The sequence below is a fragment of the Passer montanus genome, unplaced genomic scaffold (genome assembly GCF_014805655.1).
Source record: "Passer montanus isolate IOZ18808 unplaced genomic scaffold, ASM1480565v1 scaffold14, whole genome shotgun sequence".
In the NCBI taxonomy this organism is placed as follows: Eukaryota; Metazoa; Chordata; class Aves; order Passeriformes; family Passeridae; genus Passer; species Passer montanus.
The window spans coordinates 1435038-1461371 of record NW_024360941.1 but is presented as its reverse complement, the minus strand read 5'-3'; the positions used below and the strand labels follow the sequence as shown (position 1 = coordinate 1461371).

The 26334-nt window shown below is 39.9% G+C and overlaps 1 protein-coding gene across 18 annotated transcripts in view; it reads right to left on the bottom strand.

Moving 5' to 3' along the window:
- Positions 1-26334, bottom strand: part of TRIM2 (tripartite motif containing 2) — a 111920-nt gene that overhangs the window by 54848 nt on the left and 30738 nt on the right. For 2 of the 18 annotated variants that reach the window (XM_039699957.1, XM_039699956.1), the window contains exon 1: positions 4634-5226. The exons of 10 other annotated variants lie outside the window; for them this stretch is intronic. The gene's annotated coding sequence lies outside the window, so the exon portion shown is untranslated. Of the gene's footprint in view, positions 1-4633; positions 5227-7519; positions 7625-15646; positions 15783-20380; positions 20501-26334 lie in introns of those variants that run through there. 6 more of the 18 variants (XM_039699970.1, XM_039699981.1, XM_039699964.1 and 3 more) reach the window with 6 other exon arrangements.

The following is a 26334-nucleotide window of genomic DNA, read 5'->3' as shown; positions in this document are numbered from 1 at the left end:
CCACCTTGGCATAAGGATTGAAAATCACCATCCACATAATTAACTACTCCTGCAATGCATCCAAAATTGGTAATATTCTGATGGTTTTAAAGTGAGACAGAACGAATAATACTTTTACACATGAGCAAAAGTACTGCCAATAAAAAAACAGAGTTGTTTGGAGTCTTCCAGGGAAATATTAAGTACACACATGATTTCAGTAAATTTTTAAGTAATTTCTCTTCTCCTAGTGGCAGGGCATATTCTTATGTTATTACCACCTAGATTTAATATTTAGCAATAAGCCATCACAGCCATTTCAGCATGAGTTCTTTTGATGCTTCTGTTAGCAGGTTCACCATGTAATGTAAGAAGCGGCAGAATACATGCTGCTAACATTTTTCACGTGTCTATGATTAGTCTCCTCTTAATTTAGCTGTGCCTCTTTTAACCCTACTACAACTAGACAGTGGCCAGATGGATAGAGCCAGCCAACATCCACCTGCTACTTCTACCTGTTCAGTACCTCCAGAACTATATTTCATCTGCATCTCCAATTTCATTTCTTCCTTTTGAATGGGATTTGCCTCTGAGTTTTTGCCCTGAAGTCCAGCTAGCAAGTAGGAAGGCTGCCTGGTTGCCAGCAGACTTCTCAGCTGACTGGATTCTTGGCTGTCCCTACACAGAACATTACGTCATTTGTTTCACTGTATGGTATTCCAGCTATAAACTGTTATTTCTGATCAAGCTACATTACTGACTTCCAGCTAAAATCACCTTTCAAAATAAGTGATGCCCAATTCAAATATAATCATACACCCCAATTATTAGAAAGAGTGACATATATGGCACATATGACAATATGTCTACAGATTGTGGACAGAAAATGTTTAGACAGTCTGTGGTAGAAATCAAAGGCAAATGCCTTTAACATTACAATTTATACAATAAATATTTATCTATTTAAATCACAGAAATAAAACTTGGTCTTGATAGAAAAAAAAGCATTCAGAAAGTTTGACATGAAATGCCATTTTCATTTCTCCAACAGTCAGCCTGAACTTTTTTCAGTGGAAGGCATTCTTTTTTTCAGTTGACCAAAAACAAAAAGGAAGAAAAACAATCCTGGGCACAAACAGGAATTCTTCCAAATTTCATTTGTTAAGTGTTTGCAGTCAAGCAGCTCTTTCCTTTACAGACAAATGTAAAGGAAATATATTAATACAAATCTAACAGTACACCAAGGGACTGCCTGCAATCCATTCATGTCGCATAACAAATAGAAGAGCAAGTCCAACTCTAACAGAGAGAGCATGCCTTGAAAAGTAACTTATAAAAAATGGAGATATAGAGAGGTGAAGTGCATTTATGTAACTGCTAAGATTTTTTGCCTTCAGTATTTTTAAAACCTCTAAATAGTCATTATTTCCTTTCCTATTTTGATTTCTTTCAACAAATACTGATTTTTGGGTTCAGTCTAGTTTTATTAACTGTTCATGCCATCCATTTCACATGGTTCGCTCTCCCCACTGTTGTTTTTTACCAGGAAACATTACAGAAAACATAAAAACAACCTGCAGTCTCTGGAAATAGCATATAATTATAGATAATTATAATTTTGGTTGAAGGTGTCAGCCAAGTGTGGCATTTGCAATAGTGGATTGCAATCTGGCAGTCACTGGATTTCTTCAACAACTGAAAAAGGCAAGTTCATATATGTTATCCTGCAAAATATGGATAGGCAGAATTCCAGGAGAAAATTTTTAGGGCTTTGGAATTAGTGGCATTTTATAATACAGAATACTGCATTGTCCATAAAATAACTAATTAAATCTAATGTATTATTCTCTTATATAATGCCATTGTATTAAGGAACATTCTTTATAAACTGAACTTATTATTTGCAGTAACATATGCTTGCTGATATATATTTAAAAATAGTTCAACTAGCTACACTTGTATCCTCAGAAACATTTAATTCTGATGAGACAATATGCTTGCAAGCAGATCAAATCAAATGCTTTTACATGTGACTCAAGGATTTATCCTAACCTACTATGCATTGTGCCTCTGTTTTTATGAAAATAGTTCATGTGTCTAGACACAGTATTACATGTTTCTGCAAAACTGTGTATGTTTAATACTTTATGCAGATGATTAAATTTTAGCTTCAGTATAGTAAGGTACAGCACTTTGTTCTCTGGATTAGAACACCCAGTACCTTTCCAGTTAATTTAATTCCTCAGTTTTCCTCAAAGGAATCAGGAGCATCGCTGTGTTTATATAAGCATTCCAAATTCTAGTTTTGTTATGAATTAATAAAATTCCATTATCAGGCAAAGACAGGCCCAGCATGCTTTCATGATGGCTTCAAGCAGCAATTACATGGGATTTTCCAGTAAACAACATGAGCTTCAAGCTAAAACCAGGACTGCCTGAGAAAGGATAGTATCATGGGCTAGGGAAATCCCCCAGCAGAATTATCATCTTTATCCAGGTAAAGTCTGATGTTCCAAACCTTGTGCATGCTGCTGGACATAGCAGAATTCAGACAGCACTTGCACACGCCACCAGACCATAGACACTGCTTGTCTCAAATCTAGCCTCAAACACAAGATTTCATCAAATATCCATGCCACAAAAAAAGGTGAACTTTTAAGACACACATACCCCCACCAGTCCTCCAAAGCCTTAAATGTATACATACTTCTAATTTTTATTCTGTGTCTAGAAGGATGAATTCACTGTCTCCCTTTACAAATTACATAAAGAAATCAAAATATATTTCCCTGAAATAATTGTTTGCATAATTTTGATCCTTCCCTCTTCCCAGAAACCCTATAATCAAATCTAGAATTGGTTCTGTCATAAAACCCAATTAAAGTTTCCATCTGGCCCTCAAGCAGCGTTAGAGAAGCTCCTTGAAACAAACCTGTGTTTAGCCTTCTCCCTGAAGAAAGACATAATTATCAAAGGTCTATCAAAGCCATTTCTCATGGAAAAGGATAAATCTAAAGAACTGAAATGAACCCTCCACAAAGAAAACACAAACCTGTTCTTCATAACAAATTGTGGGCACTGTAGGTCCAGATGGGAGTGTCTTCACCACTCAGGTTTGTCAAATGCTTTGCTGAGATGTTTGAGGAAACTTTTAGTTTATGGTAAGCAGTTCTGGATGAGGGCCAAAGCACAGAAGCCTTATTTCATTTTGTCAGCAGGTAACAGACTGATTCCTCCCCCAAACTCTCTGGAAACAGAGAACAACCTCCTCTTTCTGCTGCCTGTGTTTGTGAGCAGGATGATGCTGTCCCAAGACCAGGTACAGCAGCTTTCCAGTACCTTCTCTCTATAACTGTGCTTTAGATATCATCCAGAAAATTATGGTACTAACTTGAAAATAAACAAGTTTATACAGATTTTAACAAAATAAACCTTTTAATATGCTTTTCAAGACCTAGAGTTTATATATGGAAGTTTATTAAAAATATTCTCATTGTCTAGAACCTCTCATTAATATTGTTAGTCAATGTCATTGGTTTTCACACAAGCAGCAATGTGGAATTTTGAGGAAAAAAACTTATCATTATTAGTTCCTAATAGTTGGCCATAGACTATTATCTAGATAATAAATTCCTTGCCCACAAAACCAAAAAATACGAGGCTAGAACAGAAAGCAACTTTTCTTAAGCTACATCATTATCTAAGAAATATCATTTAGTCATTTTACTTTCACAACAATTTTCTCATTTGTTCCCCTGTAAATGAACATCTATGTCATTGCTTTGGCCTGATAAATGTTTGAGTTCAGAATTATTTTCTTGGTCTATTTCCTGTTTTATTAATAGTATTATACCTTGTATATTATCTATAATTATACCCTTTGTTTTTACTTAAACCTATCAATCTGCTTGACAGTCTGTCTAGACTACATTTTGAAAAGACCAAAATGAACTAAAAGGAGAGTAATCAACCTGCCTCACTAACCTATGGAAAGCTATGAATCAGATAATGGCTCAAGTTACACTTCACAAAAGCACAACAGAATATGGCAACATTAATGCCAACTTCCAGCTTCAAAAAATGAACCACTGTAAAAAGTAAACTGCCTCTCCTAATTAGACCTTGGCATTGTCCTCTCAGATTTACAGAGTCATTATTTTGCTTTGAATAAACATCACTATTTCTTTCCTAGGCAAACTCCTTGGCTCTGTTTCAATTATTTCTTTTAAATATTAAAGAGCAGGAAACATTTGTTTTCCCTTGTCACATCCTGTCTTCTTTACATAGCATCACACAGCCCCCTTTGAAACGCCTGCTCTTACGGCAAGCCTGACATACACAGTTCAATCAAAACATTTGCTATTGTCTTTTGCCAGCTACAAACAAATTTCTGCACAAACACTGAAAAGGCTTAAAGGTTTCGACAGCCACCTAAAGCCGAGCTAACACGACTGTCAAAGAAAGGCGGTGTCAAACTGCTCGGCTTCCCCGCTACCACCCTGACTTAGAAAAGAAAAAGAAAGACAAAAACAATTCACTCACACAGCAGAGCTCCTGGCAAGAGCTCTGGCTATAAAACCACTGCTCTCACAAAATACTCGAAAGCAGAAACAGCACACGAACATTTAGAGATGAGTGTGAAAGGGTCACTTACATTATTTAGAAAGACAGTGGGACAGGACTGCTGCGGTTTCTTCGTTATTTTACACTGCTCTCGGCAGAGCAGACAACCAAAAAAGTTCACCTAAAGAAATCTCTCCTTTTAATTCTCTCTCTCCCAGTTCATTTACTCTGGAGTCCCTCAGCCTGAAGAGATCCGACAGTCAAAAGTTTATCCCCTTGTATTTCCGAATGATATGGCCGACTTTCCTTGGACACATACCAATGATCCAGTAAAAATAGACAAAAGTGGGGGGGAGGGAAGGAGCAATCTAGCTTGAGCCTGAATCTTCTTAACTCAATGTTTTCTGTAAAAGCTGCTCTTATGTCAGAAGATCCCATTCCTACCCTAACTTGCAGAGCGCTCAGTCATCCATCTGGTTTTCATAAACTGCAAATTACAGGCAAACCAGGGAACGTACACGGCGCAGTTTTAGCAGAACTCCCCAAGCATCGGCCTTACAAGTAACCTGAGGTACAAAGGCTTTGAAAATAAACAGCTGGCCCCACGCCGGGATGTTCTCCCGTCCGCAGATGCCTGACCGCTCCCCCGGCAGCCCCAGCACCACCCACCACTCCGGAAAGGGGCAGCCGGGTCCCCGCACTCCCCGCTGTGGAAACAAAGCGACCCTGCAGCCCTCCCTCGCTCCCAGCACAAACAGCCTCTCTGGAAAGGGGCAGGGAAATCCAGCGCATTGCATGGAACCGTCAACACTTTAGCAAGTCATTTGCAACAACCTGGCTTTTATAAACAGGGACGTGAATGCTGATCCCTTACATCCTCTAAATGCTTCCAAGTGGGAAGCAAATCTAACGTGTTGCTAAGTTTTGGTTTGGGTTTGCTGTTTTTTTTTTTTTTCCTACTGAGGCAACTCAGAGCCAGTGCACAGTTGCTGAATAGGGAACTTCCAGGGTGGTTCAAGCCATTCATTACCAGAATGAACATTCTACCAAAAGTAGCAGAAGCAAAGTTTTAATATGCACCCCATGAAAGTCATCACTCAAAGCTCCCAAGTCACCTTCAGCCCCTAGTTTCATCTATTTAAAGGTCTAGTGCCTTGATTACATTCAAGTACCAAAGGCTCAAGGAGTCATCTATATTTTTGGCTATTTCATGGCTTTTGTGTCAGGACAGAATAAGATTCTTTTTCCAAGAAAAAAAAAAAGGTGGATAAAAAAGTTTTGCCATTGCTTAAAATTAAAGTTGTCATCTGTATGTTCTTTAATATAACAAGTTTTATTTAGTTGTTAGTTTTAGCAGAGGACTTTTTTCAAGTTTTTCTACTGGGAATAATTTACTCTGTTTGAACAATGAGACTCTGAACAAGGCAGCTTTCACTAAAGCATCGGTGAATCAGTACAGTGAGTCATTAACAAAATAAAAACACCATTGTAAACACTGACTAAAAGTCCTGAGCCTTGTCACTTGCTCAGTTTTTCATCTTGGCACAAAAAGGATTGTGCTGATTGTCTGCTCATTTGTACCTGGATCCAGGACTGACACAACTGGACTGTCAAAGCCAAAAGCAGTTGAATTATTAAAAAAGTCCCCAAAACAAACAAGCAAACAACAACAAAACCAACACCAAACCCAAAACAAGGCTCTCTAATCAGTAGAAGCAAAGCAGGAAATGATGAATTAATTTTTTGTGTTTAGTTTTGCCTGTGCTGTCACAATTCCTTCCAGTAGTTGTATAACCCATTTAATAATTTCAGTCACATCAGGTAGACATCCCAAAGGTATTATATTCCTACAGCTTTTGTGAAAAAAAGGCAGCTGTCCAGATGAGTGAAATACAACCCAGAGATCCAATGTAAGAGGCTACACATGAACTCAGCTGTATTATTAGACACCAGGGCACCCCACACAAACAAGAGGTCTATGAGAACAGATTCCATGTGCCCTATGGGTCACCTGCTACCAAACTTGGACAACTTTGCCTACATTCTAGCATTTTTCCTTTCTTCTGTTCTCCTGTCAAGGTAGTAAACAGCAAAACACATGAAATGCACAGATGTCAGCTGAAGCAAAAAATAATATTTTTTGAAACACCAATAACCAGGGTTTGGTAACAGTTGAGTTATTCTCCCCAGCTGAAGAAAAAAAAATAGTATTTTTTGAAACACCAATAACCAGGGTTTGGTAACAGTTATTCTCCCACTTAGTAATAAATAAGTGGGGTGAACTGACTACCTCATATCCTTACTGATATTTTTCACGATACTAAAGAACCTGATCCTTGTAAGAGCAGACTTACAGGTTTGGGTACAGAAATTATTTTATGGGCCTTGTGTGGTTTTCTGGGCACACAGGTCTCTCCCCACTGTACAAGGACAAGCTGAATGACTATTATTTTTGAAATAAGAATTTTTTTTTTTTGGTAATAGAGAGAAGAATAAATGGAAATAACCACTTTCAGTTTGTAATGCTTTTGCGTTATTTTTGAAATAAGAATTTATTTTTTTTTTGTAATAGAGAGAAGAATAAGTGGAAATAACCACTTTCAGTTTGTAATGCTTTTGCTGACTGAATGTTTTTTCTCCCAAAGGAGTAAATGTATTAATTCACACTGATCTCACAGGTGGTCTTCAAAAACACCTGATCTCTCAGGTGTTCTCACAAAAAACCAGTCCATTTACATCAAAGGTGTCTTTCACAAATACCAATTCCTCAAAAAAACCTCAAGAAAATTCAAGATTCAAAAACAGTAGATCAATTTTAAATTACCCTTCATTTTCCAGGCTCTAGGGACCATTCTTACTCACTAACTTTTTTTTTTTTTGTATTGTTGTATCTCATCCCTATGAGGTACCAGCATCCTACTGTCCATAGATGGCTCTTGCCTCCAGGGAGGCCAGCTGTGTGTCCCCTCACCGTTACCTGGATCTAAGCCATCGTTTGATGCTCACATTCTCACTCTTTATCTCCGTGAATTTTGGGGCAGTCAAGTACCATGTTCCTATTGAGCACAGAGATCTTGGCTTTCTAGAGAAATAGAGATGGAAGATATTAATCACTTTGATCATATAGGAAAGACTGCAACAAAGAATAGATCAGATAGGAAAAACAACTTTCTAGGTGTAATTTGTCTTCTCAGAAAAATGGCAGCTTCAATCAAATGCCAGCTACAAAACTACCCTGTTATTTTCCATATTAATTTTTCACCAAGATAACTACATCAGCAATATTAGTAGGACAAGACTGGAATAGGATGCAGTTCAGATAATACCCTGTTATTTTCCATATTCATTTTTTACCAAGACGAACTATGTCAGCAATATTAGTAGGACAAGACTGGAATAGGATGCAGTTCAGATACTGATTATGCTGCTTATGTATCTTTATATGTAGATGCTTGAAAGGTTTTTTCAAACACCATTACATGTTCCTTAAAGCAAAGGAAAAGTGTCCCTCTTCAGTCAGTGGCAGACAGGTTGTGATGCACAGGAGATGGCAGAATATGTATCTCTCTTGGTCTGAACTCTGCTCCCATCTAGTGTGGTTGTATCAGAAGCACTGCATTGCAAAGGTACAGTTGTGACCAATCTGGTTTTCAACTAGTTTTTTGCAGCTTAGTGAGAAAATGCCAAGTGAAAGGTATTGGTTTGGTTGAGGATGCACCTTCCATTTAATCTGAATCTGTGAAATTACCTAAATGATAGAAACTCAGGATGGTAGACTAACAAGCCTGGGTCTCACCACAGGTATATGTTCACCTTTGGTTTTAACACTAGATCATTTGCTGTAGGACTTGAAGTATGTTTATGCAGATTCCTAGTCAGTCACCAATGAAGTTCTAGATGAGTCTTCTGATGCTGGCAGGCTTTGTACCCACTGAAAAACCACAGGTCTGATAATCTGAGACAAAACTACCCCTGGAAGAGTTCAAGGTGAAGCTTCAGTTCAGTTAATGAAATAAAACAATGTAGATTTTGGCACTGACAATAACTTGTTTTAAAAAGACAAATTAACTGTGACATTATGAATCATTTTATCAGCAGCATTTTAAAGCCCGCACATGGAACAGCTGCCTTGGGTTTGGGTTCAAATGCTAAACTTGTATTCAGGAGGTCTGGCCTCACATATTTTATCACAGCACTCCAGTGACTTGAGTTCAGCAAAAGCCTGTCCCCCTCCAGAAAGACACATAATTGTTAGCTGATCTTCCAAAGAGATCTCATGTGATAATCCTTTGCTGCCTGCTCCAACTCTTAGATGAGAATGGGGCTGTTTCAGTGCTTTTGGTATTTTTTTCATGATGTATGTGTTTTGCTTTATAATGAATCACTTCTCTTCCACAGAAAGAAAAAATGCAACCCAGACAAAACCACAATGCATTATAACCTTGATGTCATCATTGGAGAAGCCCCATGGCTGCTTCTGTTTTCACTACTGCCTGCAGTAGCCCCTGACTGTCCCCAGGGAAAAAAAAAGGGAGAACAAGCATAACTAAGCCACTTTTCCTATCTCACATGTGTGACTGCAGGGATCTGAGCTTGTCTGGAGCACATGAGCTCATTCTGAGCACATTGGTGATGGAGACATACACAGACCTTTCCCTTCTTAGTGAGATGAAATGATGATTCCTTTTTCCAACGTGAAAGTCTGCAGAACAGGAGTTAATGGCTGGACACTTCATATTCTTTAAGCAACTATGCAATGCATATGCCCCATTGATTTTCATCAGGGAAGGTCAAACATTAGAAGAATGTAATTTCAAAAGACAAATATAACTTTCAAAAGACTGTTTTCAAAGGCCCCTGTTCACCTCTGAGTGCACTCCCACACTTCTCACCTCACACTGAGGCACTTGAACTCCCAGTGAACAGATACAGTTCATTGCCTGACAGAAAACTGCCCTGTGAAAAAAAATGTATATATTTTCTGCAACCTGAGAGAGGTGAATTAGCTCATAGGTATCCACTGAGTGCTGCAGACACTATGGACTGGAGCAGGGGAAGAGAGGCAACTGCAACCAAATGCTTAAGCTTCTTATAAAAATATACCATATAACAGCAGGTAAGCCCCACTCTCTTCCTGACTGTAGTCCTACTTCAAGGTCTTTAGTCACACTTTTGTGGCAATCACGTCCCTTAAATATGGGCAGACACTCAGTTTGTGCCTGGCTCGTGTTTCTATTTGCACTGCTCTGAATCATAGTTTGCTACTCTGAGAAATTAACCATGAGCCCTGGCTCCTGTAAAATTGTATCATCTCAGTATTACTGTTTTTCACAAACTTCCATTCATGTAAGCTTCCTTTCAAAAACAAGTATCCAGGAAACACTGATGTAAAACACTTTCATATGTCTGCATTCATGAGAAGTTCTGAACCAAAAGTAATGTGTCCAAATCCCTCGTTTTGTTTGAAAACATCATTCATCCAAGAATCAGAAATGTTACCATGTGACTGGTAACACAAAGAAATGAGCACATGAAGAATCACAGCAAACAGTTCAAAAGCAGCTCTGGGCCTGAAGTTGGTTCACAAGATATTTGTTGAATACTGGACACTTTGTTTGCCAAGAAAAATAGAAAAGGCTATTTTCTAAAAAAAAAATAAAAATTACCATGCTTATTTATTTCTTGGCTTAGTCTTTCTCTGACCTTGCCTGCAGCTATCCCCCTTTACAGCACACAAAAACTAGTATGTGCCTGGTTCACCCTGGACCTGTCCTACTTTCCTGCCTTCAAGTACAATAAAGAGGAAAAAGAAAGTATGTTGAGACCTTTGCACTGAAGAACCTGAGACTCCAGGGGAGAACAAAGAGCCCCCTGTCTCTGAGACAGCAAACACTGGGCTGTAGTGAGGAAGACAGAGAGAAGGGAGAGAATACAGCAGGAGCAAAGAGCTCTGGGGAAGCTCTTAAGGACTGAGAGGCAGGGAGAATAAGCATTTTAAATGGCACAGAACACTGAGGTTCGGGAGGATGGGACATGGGAGGCCAGGGAAAAAAAGGTGCCTCTAGGATAGGAAAAGAGTTGTGGCAGAAATATGAAGAGCCTGTGAAGTGTGCGAGTGAGGCAAGAGGCGCAGATGACAGGGAAAAGCTACATGCCCTCCCAACACAAGCATCAGCTGGAGACTTGGACTAAGGATGAGGGGCCTGAGGCCGGAAGACACTACAAGCCAGAGTGAAATTCAAGCTGACAGGCTTGAAGCTGAGCAGAGCTTTGGGCCAGGTAGGGAACAAGGCTTTCTCTACTGAAACTATCCTTCTCTACATACCTGCATGCATATAAAAGATGCTGTCCCTGCTCCATCCACATGAACACCTCTTTGCACTCTTGCAACCCCTCTTTTGCAGCCATATCAGCCCTGGCTCACATTTTTCCATCTATGTATTGGAATGTGACAGTGTAACATTTTCCATAGCCAGTATGATCCAAGGAAATGTTTTGCTGTAGCTCTGGATCCCAAAGCGTATATGAGTGTTAAGCATAGATTTCAAAGTGAAAGAGTGGGAAAACGGAGAGGAGGAGACATTTCTTTAGACAGATGGTCTCAAGAAGGCAATGTCTGAAAAGTGCTGAAAGTTCAGTCACTGCAATGTTGGAATTGACATTAACCTCATCAAATACTTATCAACTTGCTCTTACACATTCGAAAACTAATTGAAAAGAAGGCCAAAGGTATCATACTAAAGTTAAACATCCCAGTCAAAAGCAGAAATTAAACCACACATATGGGAAAAGACTGTAATTCTCACAGTCCCATTTCAGTCCTTAAGTAACCAGCATCTCTATCGCCTTCAGCAAGAGTTTTGCCAGAATAAGATCTGCAGAATTCCATGCCAGGATATTAGTATAAAAAATGTTAACTTTTGACAGTAAATTAAGGGATTACATTAGGGAGCATTAGGTAAAGTGTCAACTGAAGATGCTGCATAAAAAGAAATATGTCAAGAAGAAAACAAGCCACAGTATGATTTCATTTTGTGAGAGAAACCGCAGTGCACTCCTTGAATTTTAACGGATAAAATGCTTCTCAGTTTCACATGCTGTGAATGAGCCATGACAAGAGGAAAAGGCTGATGACAGCCATGATAATTTCCTTAAACGGCAGCAATGAAGAAGAACACAGCAAGCTACCCTCTTAATTAGCGACATTTTATGCTACAAGGTAAAATCGCTGCTTTATTAGACCTTTGGACAACTACTCAGGCAAAAAGAAGGAAACTGAAATATTTCAAAGCTTCTTCATGGTAGAAGAAACCATGACATCTATAATATTTCCTGCCTGCTTGGGCACATACTGGGATACAATTTTCTTTCTGGGCTAGAGAGAGGTGAGCTAGAGAGAGAAATGAGCCATCTGGAGGCTGCAATTAAATACCAGTCCTGCACATACCCTGAAAGAAGGTAGTTTGCACAACTGTGCCTTTTACACACTGTCAAAGAAAGCAGCAATGCAGAGAGCCTGTTCTGTAAGCCAGTAATTCCAGTAAGAAGAAAGTTTAGGGCTTGCCAATGGAGTCCAAGGAAACATCCTCCAAGCATGAGAGCAGAGCACAGCCAGTGCAAGTGCTGGAATGCCACTGAAGGTTGTTTCAGCATTGCTGGCTAGCACAGAGGCCAGATATGTCAGACAGGAGGGAGATGAGTCAAAGGAACCAGTGGAAAGTGTTAGATACTGATGATTTTAAAGGCTGCACAGACCTAAAGACTACTTAGCCACTGCCATTCACTCTCTGTCACAGGCAAGAAAGGTAGGAAGTAATCCCTGTTTTCTCTGTCTTGACCCAAGTTTTCCATTAAATTTAAGGTAGGCCACCTTACAGAAGGAGTCCTGCAGCAAATACCTGGTTGAGAGACTTCCTCTATTCTCCTGGGGTGAGTTTTGCACATATCACCTGTCTAGCAATCCCTTTCTTTCCTGGAAGCAGTACCTTTTCCAAGTAACACCACCAGAATAAAATGCACACATTAGAGGAAGACGCCCTGATCTGAGCGTATGAGTGAGATCTGGGTACTACAGCCCTGCTGCTTTTGTAATAGAAAAGGCTGCATGCTTAGCATTTTTCATTTTTTCAGAACCAACCAGTATGTTCCACTTTGCATCTGATATCTAGGAAAAGGGATCTGGGGAGGGGAAAAAAAAAAACCACAATGAAAGATTTTAAAAGCTTTCATAGGCATAGGTAAAAACTGAGGATATTAGTCAGAGGGCTCCGATTTAAGAGAGAAGACAACTTACCCAGGGAGGCTGAGGAAGCAAACTTCAGCCTTCATCCCTATGGAGACCTGACTTCTGATAGTGAGTGATTTTACAAGGAAATCTATGCAAACCTGACAGAAGGCTGCCATTGCCTCTTTCAGACCCTCAGACCTGTTACCTGACAGTTCAGTTTCCTGGTCAGACTCAAACAACTGATGGGAGGGGGACACATACAATATTTCAATCACAGGCTGCCCCTTATCATAACCTTAACTGATGTGTATCAAGCATGCATATCAGCGAAGCACCTGCTAATAATAAACCCTGAGGCAAAAATACCCTTAAAGCCTTCTGCTTTCACTAAAAATTCAAATGCCCAATCTCATGAATTAGAGCTCCAATAACACAAAACCCTTAGTAATTTAGAGAGTTGTTCCTTCCCAAGATATTGATCCATTCTGGGAGCTGGTCTGACATTCCCAAGGGCAGTGTAGGGGAAATACAGTGGATCTAATAATCTGGTTACCATGAATATATTTGGGAAATATTGGTAAGAAGTCAACCCCAAATGAACACCTTTCATTAAGTTCTGAACAATTGTACAAGAACTGTATTACAAGTGTTTCTGCAGACCAAATACTCAGCCACAGGAAATTGCTGGCAAATGCACCAACAGAACCAGAGAAAGAAAATGAGCCACAGTAAGCAGTTCTATTTCCAGCTTCCTTGCAGATTTTATCTCCTTTTGTAGATTGAGCATGATATGCTTCTCTGCTTGCCAGGCCATCTGAAAGCTTTGTTAATGAGTATTAGTAAATAACTTTGTTTTCACAAACTGCTTACCAGCTCAGAATCAAAAAGTGCAATTATAGCTTATTCAGTTCTGAGCAGTTCTTTTATGAAGGATGTTGATTCAGCACCTTGTTTTAGCAAGCCCTGTAAATACATCTTCAAAATTATCTCTCTGGGAGGAAAAAAAAAATCAATTTTAATTTTCTGCCTGTTTACCCCAATGCAAATCAAACAGGCACAGTCTGCCCCTTCAGAGCCAGCCATGTTGTGCTGAGCTCGTGATGCACAAGGGATTTCTTTCTTTAGTCAAGAGACAGACAATGTGGTGAGCACATTGATTACTCCTAACTATTGATTACTCCTCACACTGCTGTGCAAGGGCACAGCAACAGTCCTAGGTACATGGTGTACCTCATGGCTTTCATTTAAGTACTGAGATCCTGCTTTCTTAATCTATAGACAAAAACCATCTTTACTAATCAAGGCTTAGTATCTATCTGATGCTTAGTGCAACTGACTGAAACACTCTGGCTTGCATTCACAGCCTGGCACAGAAGCAGCTTATTGCAGTAATTATTTTAATTCATACACTACCACACATGCACTGTACTGCTGTAGAAAAGGCTCAGACTCAGAGCTGAACAACCATCAGCATCAAGACCCACATAAAATGTACTAAATACAACAGATGCCTATAATTTGATCCATGTTATTAGAAAGTTTCTGCCCAGCTGTCTCTTAGCCACTGCTTTCTAAACATAATATTGCTTGACTGGCACTCTGCAATCCACAGCTCATTGAATGATGCAGTCATTAAGATCCTATAGGTGAGTGGGGTTGTTGAGCCAAAAGTTTCCAGGCTGCACCAGGGCTGTCTATGGAAGCTGTGCACAGCCCCAAAACACAAGCAGCACAGCAGAGACAAAGGCACAACCACCAGGGTGTTCCCCTATTGGGTACATCCACAGCGGGCAAGCTAAACAAGCTGAAAGGAACATGGCATCAGGCCTTGCTTTGGATTTGCTTTTCTTTTTTTTTTTTGGCATGAGTCAAGGCAAATGAAAATCTGATTGCAACTTACTTTCCTGTGATTTTAAATAGAGGAATAATGAACATGCTTATTTACAGTGACAGGCACCTTTCTCCCCCTCAGGTATCTTGAACTCACAGCCTGAGCCCCAGTTACCACATGAAACCTACACACAGACTTGCCCAAACTTCAGGAGCAGACTAGTTCTGAGATTCTGCATGGTGGCCAGCTCTGACATGGATGATAAGACTTTCTTTGCAGGTGTAAATGGTAAAAGAGAAAGTCTAAAAAGTTCATAAATATATGCAGTGCAGGTGTAAATTGAAGAATACTGCCCAAACAGGCAATATTTGAGTTCAATTTCTGAAAATCAGAAAGGGCATACTAAAGATGGAAGAAGTCATGCACATTCAATTTCTACAATCTTTTGCTCTGTGAAGCTGTGAACAGTTCCCAATAACCATTCCCAGTAAACAAAGAGGACTGAAATCTCTGACCATGACTTTCTTTTTCTACTGCTAGGTATATATCTTCAAACATAACAGCACCTATCAACGTTTTGGGGAGCATTCTTTTTACAGTATGTCATTTCCAGCCATTTCACACTTTTCCAAACCACACTGACTTTGCAAAAATTGCTGCTGTTTAAAATGAGACTGGATGATCAAATACTGCAAATGCATCTAAAAATAAGAACCACATGCAGATTAAATTCAGTTGTGTATATATACATATATGTGTGTGTGTGCATCTGTGTATATATATATACAAACCTCAACAACTTTGCAAGTTTAAATGGGTTGTATCCTTATTAACTTCTTCCCTTTTGTCTTCCAGGAAGGTCTCATTTGAGATTGAAATCGTGTGGTCCTTGCAGTCATGACACTGCATACAAAGTAGCTGCTCTTTTACTTCACACAGAGGAAAATGCTTTAATAGCTGCCTCTGAATGACAGCACCTACCTGCCTTGCTAAAACATGCCCTTAGTCTTACGAGAAAAGCCACAACAAGACAGAAGGCTACTTACTAATGTTCCATAGAGCCCGGGCGGGAGAATCGGAGGCTGAAGTTCCCTGTGCCTCTGATGAGAAGATTTAGCTCCGTGCAGCATTCAGACAGTTGGTCCCATTGCGGGCATCGGGCGGCTGAGTTAAAGGGTGGCCGTGCACAAACATAAACAGCTTGTCAGCACAAGCCAAAGAGGCGGGCCTGCCCTGCCAGCCACAATGCGAGCCAATGATTAGCTCCTTCTTCGCATTCTGGGTGTTCAAGATATTGAGTTTCATTCTTAAGCAGGGGAACAAGAGGGGCTGGCTGGGAAGGGCTAAGGCTTGACGGTTTACTGCTAGGCATTAATATGCTTAAGGTGGAAGGAAAAACAAAAACTAATAGATCACTTCAGGAAAAGCACATATTTGCTGTGTAGTAATACAAACACTTCTAGGGAGCCCACATGCATCTACAAGGCACAGTTTCTTTTAGGTCAATGAACATACAAGCAAACAAAAGACCTCTAAATTAAATTTAGTTCGTATTCACTGTATAGAAGTTTCACTTGCAAAGTCTCTAATTTTAATTCTCTCCATCCTTTTTCTTATTCTCATCCTTCCTAACATGCTTTATCTGCTTTATTTGCTGACAGTGCCATTTCTCACTTCTCTGTCACAAATGTTTTACCCTGACCTCCTTGACCTGACCCTCAACCTTTATTGATCCTCCTATGATTGCTTCTCTTCACCTCCATCTTAACTACTTGTTCTTTGGGTCCTGATCTCCTGGAAAGAGCACAGTCACAACAGAGGCACCTTACAGTAAGGTTCCGTGAGAAAACCAAATTGATCTAGCAAATTATTGCTGTCAAAAGGGGAGGTGTTAAGTCTCCCTTCTCTTCAGCACCACACTGTGCCCTCCTTGTCTGTCCGCCCATCATTCAAGAAAGGCAATGTAGCACAGAGTCAGTTTACTGATCTTAACACAGAGACAAAAGAGGTATTGCATGGAGTAAATACTCCCTGAAATATAAGCTCCTTCTGATCTTGCCTGAGTCATCTATGTTCCCACCTGTCTGCCCAGGTTCCTCTCTCCCTTTGTTGTTTGAATTGAATTGTTCCTAGTTAATTGAATACCCTGCTTAGAGCTGCTGATCCCATTTCATCCCAGCCCTGTCCTACTTTCTTATGCCTCTAGTTTGGCTGTGAGGCCTGTCTGCCACCAAAATCTGTCTCATCAAGTGTTTTACAATAACTCCCTGCATAAATATAATGTTTTGTGCTTCAAGCCTCAGGCTGTTTGAGCTCTTTTTTGCTATCCTCCTTAAAAACTATGCCATCTTTTTGGCTTTCACTGTTTTTTCTCTGACCTTTCTGATTATTTCTTCTCTCAGCATCTACTCCTCCCTCTCTCGCACTCCCAAAGGCACCTTACTTCTTGTTATATTCTACCCAGCTTTTACTATTTGCTTGTGCGGGCTCCTGTACCACTTTATATCAGTGATTTATGAGCATCCATTTGTATTTTTCAGCTCTATGCTTTTCTCCAGTCCCACATTTCACCCTGTGTTTTAGGCGTGATTATTGTATTAAATGCCCTGACAACTTTTAATTTTAATATCTTTTTTCTGGGGTCAAATTAAAGCAGTGCAATCACACTACATTCCGTGTAGTCTTGGCACAAGTCGTTTCTCTCCCTCTCTGCTTTGATAAAGGAGCTGAACTGCTGCAGAAGCAGATGCTGGAGTTAGCACCTCGTTCAGACGGGCTGGCGTAGCGAAGCTCTCGGGCTTCTGCTGACAGGCTGCACGAGAGTTCTGGCACGAAGTGCAGCATCACAATGTGCTTGGGTCACGTTTGCAAGATTTTCTTCACAGTGAGACCTACTAGACATGTTCTTCAATGACATCTCAGATTCTGATGCAATTGCACAGCTCCATCAGCTGCCACCCAGGGACATAACATATATTGCCTCTACTTTTGCCAGGATTTCTTACTCAGTCTGTGCTATCCACACCAACATCATTATTTTACCTGAGCTCTTTTCCAGTATTTTCAACCTGTAAATCGCTGCCCAGGTCCACCATGTGATCACAGTAAATGATTACTTTAGTTATTTTGATTATTGAGCCTGGACCTTATTGCCAATGCACCTGCTTTGCTTTCCACAAAAAATTCAGCAACTGAGGTAATCTTTTGTTCCATACCACAGCCACATTGCCTGCACCTCCATGAAAGCCATGCTTTCATGTCCTGAGCTTCAAGGCCTTTTCAGAATTTCTTCTTTCTTACCGATCTACTCCCACATCCCTCTTAATCACAAAGCTTTTCAGCTTTCTCTCTTCCTTACAAAGCTCTCTTTTCTTATCTTCTCTTCTATGCAGAGAATGCCCGGCTTCATCAAATCCAATTGCCTATTTTTCTTTCTCTTCTACAATCTACATGTCACAAAACATAGAAATAATGTATCAGAGTGAGAGTAGGAGAATAGGTAAAAAGTCACTCCAGAAAGAGAGATGTTTCACCAGTGTATATAAAATATATGTGCTACAAATCTTGTACCATCAACTATATACTGCATGTCATGCACCTTACGCTGTTAGATATTTTTTTTTTTTTATGGAACAGGATAGGCATGAAAAGCCCTTGATGGATATGGATCAAGTGCCCAAATACTGTACATGAAATTGTGAAAAGACTGTTATGAAAAGACTGTTTGTAGATGCACAAGAGAAAGCAAGCTAGCTATTGCATCTCTGATTCCCATGGAAATTTATTTAAGATGCTAATTCAGTGTAGCCACAAATAAAGAAACAAAAGAAAGAGCAAGAATGAGCTGATTTAGTGGACTTTGTTGAAAAGGCACACTTTAGACAAAGTCACCATGGGTACAACTCCTACGACTCCAATCACAGCATTATGCAAAGGATGAAGCTGCCTCTTTGTCCTTAAGCCTGGCATAACATAGGAAGAGTGTTACCAGCACTGCCAACAATACTAACCCAGGCACCAGCTAATAGTGATGGCCAAGATGATTTAATAACTTATTTTTATCCAAAAGGTTATCCCTCTCTCTTTACTGCCATTCCCAGGTGCACAGGCCTGTGTCTCTCTCACGTGTTGCAGGAGCAGTGTGAAAGCTCATAGCCCAAATTTGTCTTGCTGGATACGTCTTTCAGACAGGTTAATGATCTGACTCAATACCCCTGCCATGTTAAGTACCTGAAGCACCAGTGGAGGGAAACAGTAAACATGTGGCTGAAGATAGAGAGGGAAAAAGGTGGAGACCAGAATCCCCACCTTTTTTTTTTTTTCATATGCAAAAGATGGCTGTCATCCCCCCAAGAAGCTACCATCTATCCTGGGGTGAAACTTAAAACCATGACCCCCAAACCCATGCCATTCTTAAACACAAGATCCCAAAAGCTGACGAGTCCCTTCCAGCTCAGCATATTCTATGATATGATTCAGCAGAACTTTGCCCACTCCCTCAGCTGCAGGCTCCATGGGTGCCATTTTGACTCTGTCCCTTTCATATTACCATCCATGCATCTGGCTTCTATTATTTATTGTTTGCTTTCCAAAACTGGGGTTTTTTTACTATTTTGTGGCCTCAGCCCACCCTCACTCTGCCCTTTCTTCTCAAAACAAGCTCAGCTGGATGCTATTTTGCCTGTTCTTTGTATCTCCCTTTGGGGCCAACAAGGAACCTCAGGCCCCCTGAGGCTCAGGCTGTCCAGTTTGTGTCTACATTGCTGCTGGGAGGAGACCTGCCCTGGTTCTCCAGCAGAAGCCACAGCTGCTGCAGAATGGAGTGGAGTGAGGTTTTTGTCATGTTTTACTGGCCTGCTTTAGTTATAAAGGGGGTTACAAGTTATTCCCAGAAAGCACACCAGCTCAAGCAATGGAAGACTTCAGATAGTGACAAAAGAAGTGAAACTATGTAGCTGAAATGTCTCTTTGCTGTTAAAAGGGAAAGCAAATGGCAGAAATGGGAAGGGGAAGAGAACCTGTGCAGATGCACCACACTAACATATGAGACTGCAGTCAGTGGGAACTTGGGTTTAGTCCCAGCTCAGACCATGTGCATTTTGAACTTTGAGCTCTTGGACCACTTCCTAATTAGAGCAAGTGACACACTGTGGAACTATTTAACCCTTTGGTGGTGCCTCCTGAGGTGTAGCAATGCCAGAAGAGACTCTGGGGATGTGTCTAACCCCTGGAGGCCACATAGACTACAGCATCTATCCCTATGCTCCAAACAGCTTAAGCGAAACAACTGCTGTCAGCGCCTCTTTTCGTGGCTCCCTACACAGAAAGGTCAGGCTTACAACTACTCCTTCCTGTGCTGCTGAACGATTGCTGGAATCTCCTGCTAATGTGCCAGCTTTTCATCCAGAATTTGCCCGTCTTCAAGACAGAATCGTTCCTTCAACCCTGTCAGTAATGCTACACCAAGGATCAGATCAAACAGAGATACCCGCTGCAACTTAATAGTGTAAATAACACCACACTGAACCAAGAGACCTGCTTCTGTGCTTCACAGGAGTGGAAAAGCAGCAGAGTATTATCAAATTGTAACTGTAACTAAAAATACAATTATAAATTGTAAAAATACAATTACAGCATTAGGAGCTGTGTGGAAAGAAACGAGAGTTATACAGCTGATTTACATCAACAGCTTTCATGACTGTCACTGGTGTTCTAGTTAGATCTGCACTAGTGATTTCATTTTTTATATCCCTTTGTAATGTGGTAATATTATGTCTTACCTATTTCACAGAAGTTCTGTGTGGATACATTTACAGTTCTTTGAAGCTCTCACTGAAGACATTTCAGACATACAAACTTTTTATTTTCACTACTGACTTAAGAAGTATTTTCTCTGAAAGCAAATAAACAGGATAACTACTTTGGCAAGATAAGCGTTTTTTTAAAATTTCTTACCACCTCAAAGGTCACTCATTCCAAACACAACATAAATACACTAATAAAAGGAGATGTACGTCCAAAAATGCAAGCACTGTGGGTAAAGATTAACTTTGGCACTGTAGAGCACAGTAAACCTACAAGTTTAAAGTCCATTGAAGCAAGTTTTTTCCCTAGCTTCTTTGTGTCCCATTTCCTGGTGAGAGAAGTTTCACAGGCCTCAATTGCCACAGAGATCAGAGGAGGACTTTCAAGTACAAACTACTCTTTGCACATGCCCTTCATTCCCCATTCAGTTGTGCTCTACCTTATTTGCAGACCAATGGCCTCACTTCTCATCTCACAATTTGGTAGTCAGAGTTTTTGAGCCTTAAGGTTTTTCTAGACAGAACTGTGACAGCAAGGTAGCAAAAAGTATCAAAGCTACCTCTGAAATATCTGTCTAATGTATGTGCTGGTAAAGCAGGAGAAAACTCAGTCAAGAAGCAAAGCAAATTAGCCTGTCTTGGCTGCCATAACTGGCTTCTATATCCAAGCTGGCTATAAGCTACTTTAAGCCTTGCTATACTACACTGCAGGCATTTCTCAGTTAAATTCTGTGAATTAATCTAGACTCAACATTTAAATTTCACTGTTGTTATGGGGCGATTCATGCCCTTCTAGAAGGGTTTTGCAAAACATGCTGAAACACCCCTTATCTCTGATTAGGTTTAGAGTCCAAAACAATTTTTCAGAAGGACAGATGCTTTGGCTTTGGAGCAGATTCACGTTCAGAGGGTCAGGTATGCTGACAAAGAGCCAAAAAAGAGCAACAGCCCCAGCAGCACACACATCCATCCTAATTTCAAATTACAAGATGAGTTGTCTCCAAGGAATGCTTTTCTATGTAACAGTATAAACATTTCCAGTGGTATCTTTGGAACTGACAAATTCTTTATTATATATGGCCTTTGTCACAAGGAAAATATCACCTCTCCAGTTTCTTGCCCCTCTGTGGGCTATGTTCTTACTCCGACAGAAGAACCCAAGGGAAATATCCAAAAGAACTCCTTTGCTAAGACCTAGCTCTTATACAACAAACAGACAGCATTAATTAGAAGACTGCCTTCAAGATAGCTGTGGTTCTTGCTCCCATAAGAAACCCTATTCATTGTGAACTCAGCAGTAAATATTCCACTTGTTTCCTTGGCACAGAACCAAATTCCTGCATCAACTAGAGCAAAGGATGCTCAGAGACCAAGAGGGATTTGCCCATCACAGGAAAAATGCTCAGATTAGCGATGCAGTGACCTTGGTTCAAAGAAAGCACTTTAATACATGCCTTTCTGTCAAGCATATGAGAACTCCTGCTGATTTCACTGTCACATCAATGAGGTCAGCCATGGATTTATTCAGGAACTAAAAGGAATTAACTCCCTTCACACATACACACCCCCTGAATAATGGCCAGAGTGGTCTGTGCCCAGGGGTGCAGATGTGACTTGTCCCTCCCCTCTCTCAGTGTGGATCAGGAGTTTATCTCTCCTTGAATGACACTACTGCTGCATTTTATGCTTTCTTGCTGAATAAGAGTGAGTGGGATACCAAAAATCTGCTATACCCAACTTACTTCTACATCCCCTTCCTAGCCAGCAAGCCTAGACAAAGTGCATCAGTTACCAAGCACACAGAAACACCGAAATAATTTAACTGCTTGAAACTGCAGAGGCACAACAAAGGTCAGAATCATTCATTTGGACACAGAAATCCAAAGAGATGGTGGTATGTCTTGTGTAAGCCTGCAAGCAAACACAACAGTCCAAGTTTTCAGTATCCTCATATAACAGGCTAATAAGAGGAATTTTAATGAATTCCAGGTGCTTTCAAGTCAAGTTCCTTGAGACTACCTACCCCCTACAAACACCAGGGACATACTAGTTCTTAAGCAAAGCTCTCTTATAAAGGTATTCTGAGCAGCAGGAGAGAAAAAGATGACCTTAATATTATAAGATACTACAAACCTCAGCCATGCAGGAGAACTCAATTAAAATATAAAAGTCCCCTTGATCCAAGTAGCAAAAAGGATAAACTTGTCATGTAACAAGAACGAAACCACACCCATGTCTGCATTTAATTATGTCATTTTACAGCAGCCTAAGAAAATGGAACTGGGGGTCAAATAATCCTAGAATAATTCTTCAGTCAGTCACACATATAAGAACCTGGGCAAGAATGGATAACAGACAACATCAGCAGACTGAGCATACAAGAATTCTAATTAAAGGTAAGAACAACAACAAAGAAGTCCATACACAAATGGCTCACTTCGGAGTGATAGCCCCTACCACAAAATTTCTGTATGGTCTACAAAATTCAAGCAAACTTACAAAATTAATGCATACTGAAAGGAGGGAGTTCTGATCAACATCTGCTCACTGATTTGAAAAGAAATGGAATTAATGGAATTCTAAAACTCTTCAGAAATACATATTTTCTTATGAGTTCTAAACATATTTAAAATAGATTCTCCATAAGAAAGTATTTATATGAGATTGTATGTTTATATAGCAACTGTAAATTACAGGGAGAAATCTATGTAAGAATATACTTGTAATTAATATGAAAGTATAAAGGACATATAATTTAATTATTTATTATTATGAGCATACAATGTGAGTATAAAATCAACCAAAATACTTTTTTTTAAAATTGAAAACAAAAAAATCTAGATATGTTACTTGCAAATGTTAACTGGGGAGAAGAAACTTAAAGTCTTTTGAAATATTACCTAGCCAGCAAAGGAGCTTGGAGATATTATATATTCTAGCTCAAGCAAGTAAATAAAAATGTATATGCAAAAGCAATGCCAATGCTACCCAAATTAGTAAGGGTTTCCTGAAGATATGTAGCATGAAATTAAATTATAATCTCTATAACCTGCATCTAGCATCACTATGGTATTTTTATAGTAATATAAACCAGTTCCATGTCAGTCTGGGTTTTTTTTCCAATTTAACAGTGGTTTTTATGAAAAAAAGGGTCACTTCTTCCAGCATTCATTCTTCTTATTGCTCTATTCTGCCTTATTCCTTGAGCAAAGATCCCCTGATTCTGTTAAAACAGCCAGACCTGCCCAATTGCAACACGATGCTCCACCAGGGCCTTTGTGTTGACCCGGGCTACAACATGGATTAAATTACAGCTCACACACTGTGATTCTAGTTTGCATGCAAGGAACAAGATCTATGTGAGGTAATACTGCACAGTACCCAGGGTGTGGATGAACAGCAGGCCTTGAAACTTTGTGTGCATTCACTTGTTCTTTTCTGCCTGCCTGTCAAGGTCGGCAGTGTGGCACATTTAAAGGAGGCTTCTTGCATTGAAAGGATTGCTGTTTGCTCTTGCTTGCTTTCCGACTCAAGCTCAAGCTTGAGAGAGACCTCACAGAAGGAGGCAATGATTATTGCAATGTAATTGCTAAAATTCAGCAATTGCTCAGATTCATGCAGTTATTTTAAAGCTATATTTCTTGGTCATTTTAAGGTCAGGTCAAAGACATAAAAAACGACAAGTCAGCCAGAAAGGAATCTTATCTTGAATTCATCCCACTGGCATCCACAGATATGATGACATCTAAAACCCCTTGATATTCCAGAGGATTCAAGAAAACTGGTGTCTACAACACAGGTCACACGCATTCTAAAAAGCAAAAATCTGTTTAATTTGTGAATGAGGGAAAAAGTTAAACCTTCTCAGTAGCATTTCAAAAAATGAAACTGAAGATGGTCCAATCTTTCTTCCTTTCACTTCTTTCCTCAACTATAGTAATTTCAGACTCCACAATAAGTTCCAATGTCACTTTTGAGAAGGGGAAGAACCCACAGAGGTATTTAATATCAACCTCAACAGAATAAATCACCATTTGGGGTGTTTTTCTAAGAAATCTTGTTACAGCTATACTCAGGAACTTCCTTGACACACAGAGGTACTGAATACCATGATGTTTGCCCAAAGCAGAATTTTTTGTTGATTGTGCATTTTAATACTATAATCTATAAGCATGGTTATTTTATATTTCTTCATTAAGTGTCCCTATTTCAGCTGTTAAGCCTGACAGCTTTACTGGCTAGCATGAAATTTTTCATGCTAGATGTTTGCCTCATTAAAAAAAAATCAGGCAAAACAATTGAGTTGTTTCTGAGAACAAGATTAAGAAAAAGAAGATTGCTTGGCGTGACAAAAATTCAGGTGTCTTTATTTGAGACCTATTGTAAATCCTCAGCTTTTCAGTAGGAGCCTAGATAATAAACAATAGGGAGAGGCTTTAATCCAGACAATTTTTTTAACATCACATGAATATGCACATTAACCTCACTGTGACCCAGTGCATACCCACTTGGAGATGAATTTTTTGGTGATACAGGCAGCCTGCTTTCTGTCCTTTCCTAGTGCTTGTGTAGCACCCCTTAAATACAAACCTTGTAACAGAGAAAGATATTAAACCACACACATCCAATCCAGTTCAATGAAAGACCAAATTCACAAGGCACTGAAGGGAACTCTGGTATGAGGAGAAGTATTCCCATGGGCAGCTCTCTTAGAAAACATACTGTCTTACAAAACACCCCAGTATGAAATACTGCTGGTTTTATTGCATACTGTACTATTTCCTCACTGTTCCTTCCTAATTACAGCTATGCTAGCCAGCTCAAGACCTCACTGTGGTCAAGCAGTGTGCTTTGCAGGTGAGCAACAGTAGAAGGTCTTGGTCCAGATAAAACCAGTGGGATCTATTCAGTGAATGATGCCAAGTGAACAGAACAAAGAGACTGCTCTGTCACTGTATTTCCCCAAGCTGGCTCTTAGTGGGATCATACTTTGGCTATAGCAAATAAAATGGCTAACAATTGTCAGCAGCAACAATTAAGCCATTCACTGTGCCTTTCGGAGAATGATGGATGGAGTTTCTTGTACCATCCTCACCCCAGCTGCACTCTTTGTCAATTCCTCCTTCATGGAAGTTGTGTGATTTGAGCATCTGTTCTGAATCAGTAGATAAACAAAGTGCTATGGACTATGGTATGTACACCTATCCACTGACAAAGAATCATGTGAAGAGACAGCAATCCACTGACCTAGAGAATGGCACTGCCAGTGTGATAGGCAGCCCAATACCTACTTTTAATCCCCACACCTGATAAAAACAATCAGTTCAAGGGATCTCTTTATAAAGGCACTCTATTAACAGCTTTATTTAGACAGTTCACCAGAAGCACAGCTGACATAGTGATGTTGTACCACTTGTTGCACTGACAACACTCAAACTTTCCTCAGTGACAGAGGGGATGAATATTTACAGGAAAATGCCTTCCATATGACAGGGTCACAGTAGTGTGGGGTCTCTGCTGCTCAAGGATCTAAGCTATTTTTTCCCAGCTCCATAAATCATTACATTAGCTCTGGTTTCTCCTAGGGTTAGCTGGCTGAGGATCAAGGAACATAAAAAAAAGAGTTTTTTGCTTTCTGTTCTTCATAGCACTTGCATTCAGATGTGTCTATATGCCCTCACATCTTCAAGAATAAAGCAAAGAAAAACCTTTCAGAAAACATTTTAAGCAGAGAACCATTTTTAAAAAGCATTACTGTAAGCCAATGGTGAGGCCTTTTGTTTCCCCACCAAACTTCCCAAGAAACACAAGTGTTTTACATTGTGGTCCTCCCCTACCTACACTCTCTGATGCTGAACAACCTATGAACATTTCTGGAAAAGAAGCAATCAACTGCAATTATTATTTCAGTGCATGAACAATCAAGGTCA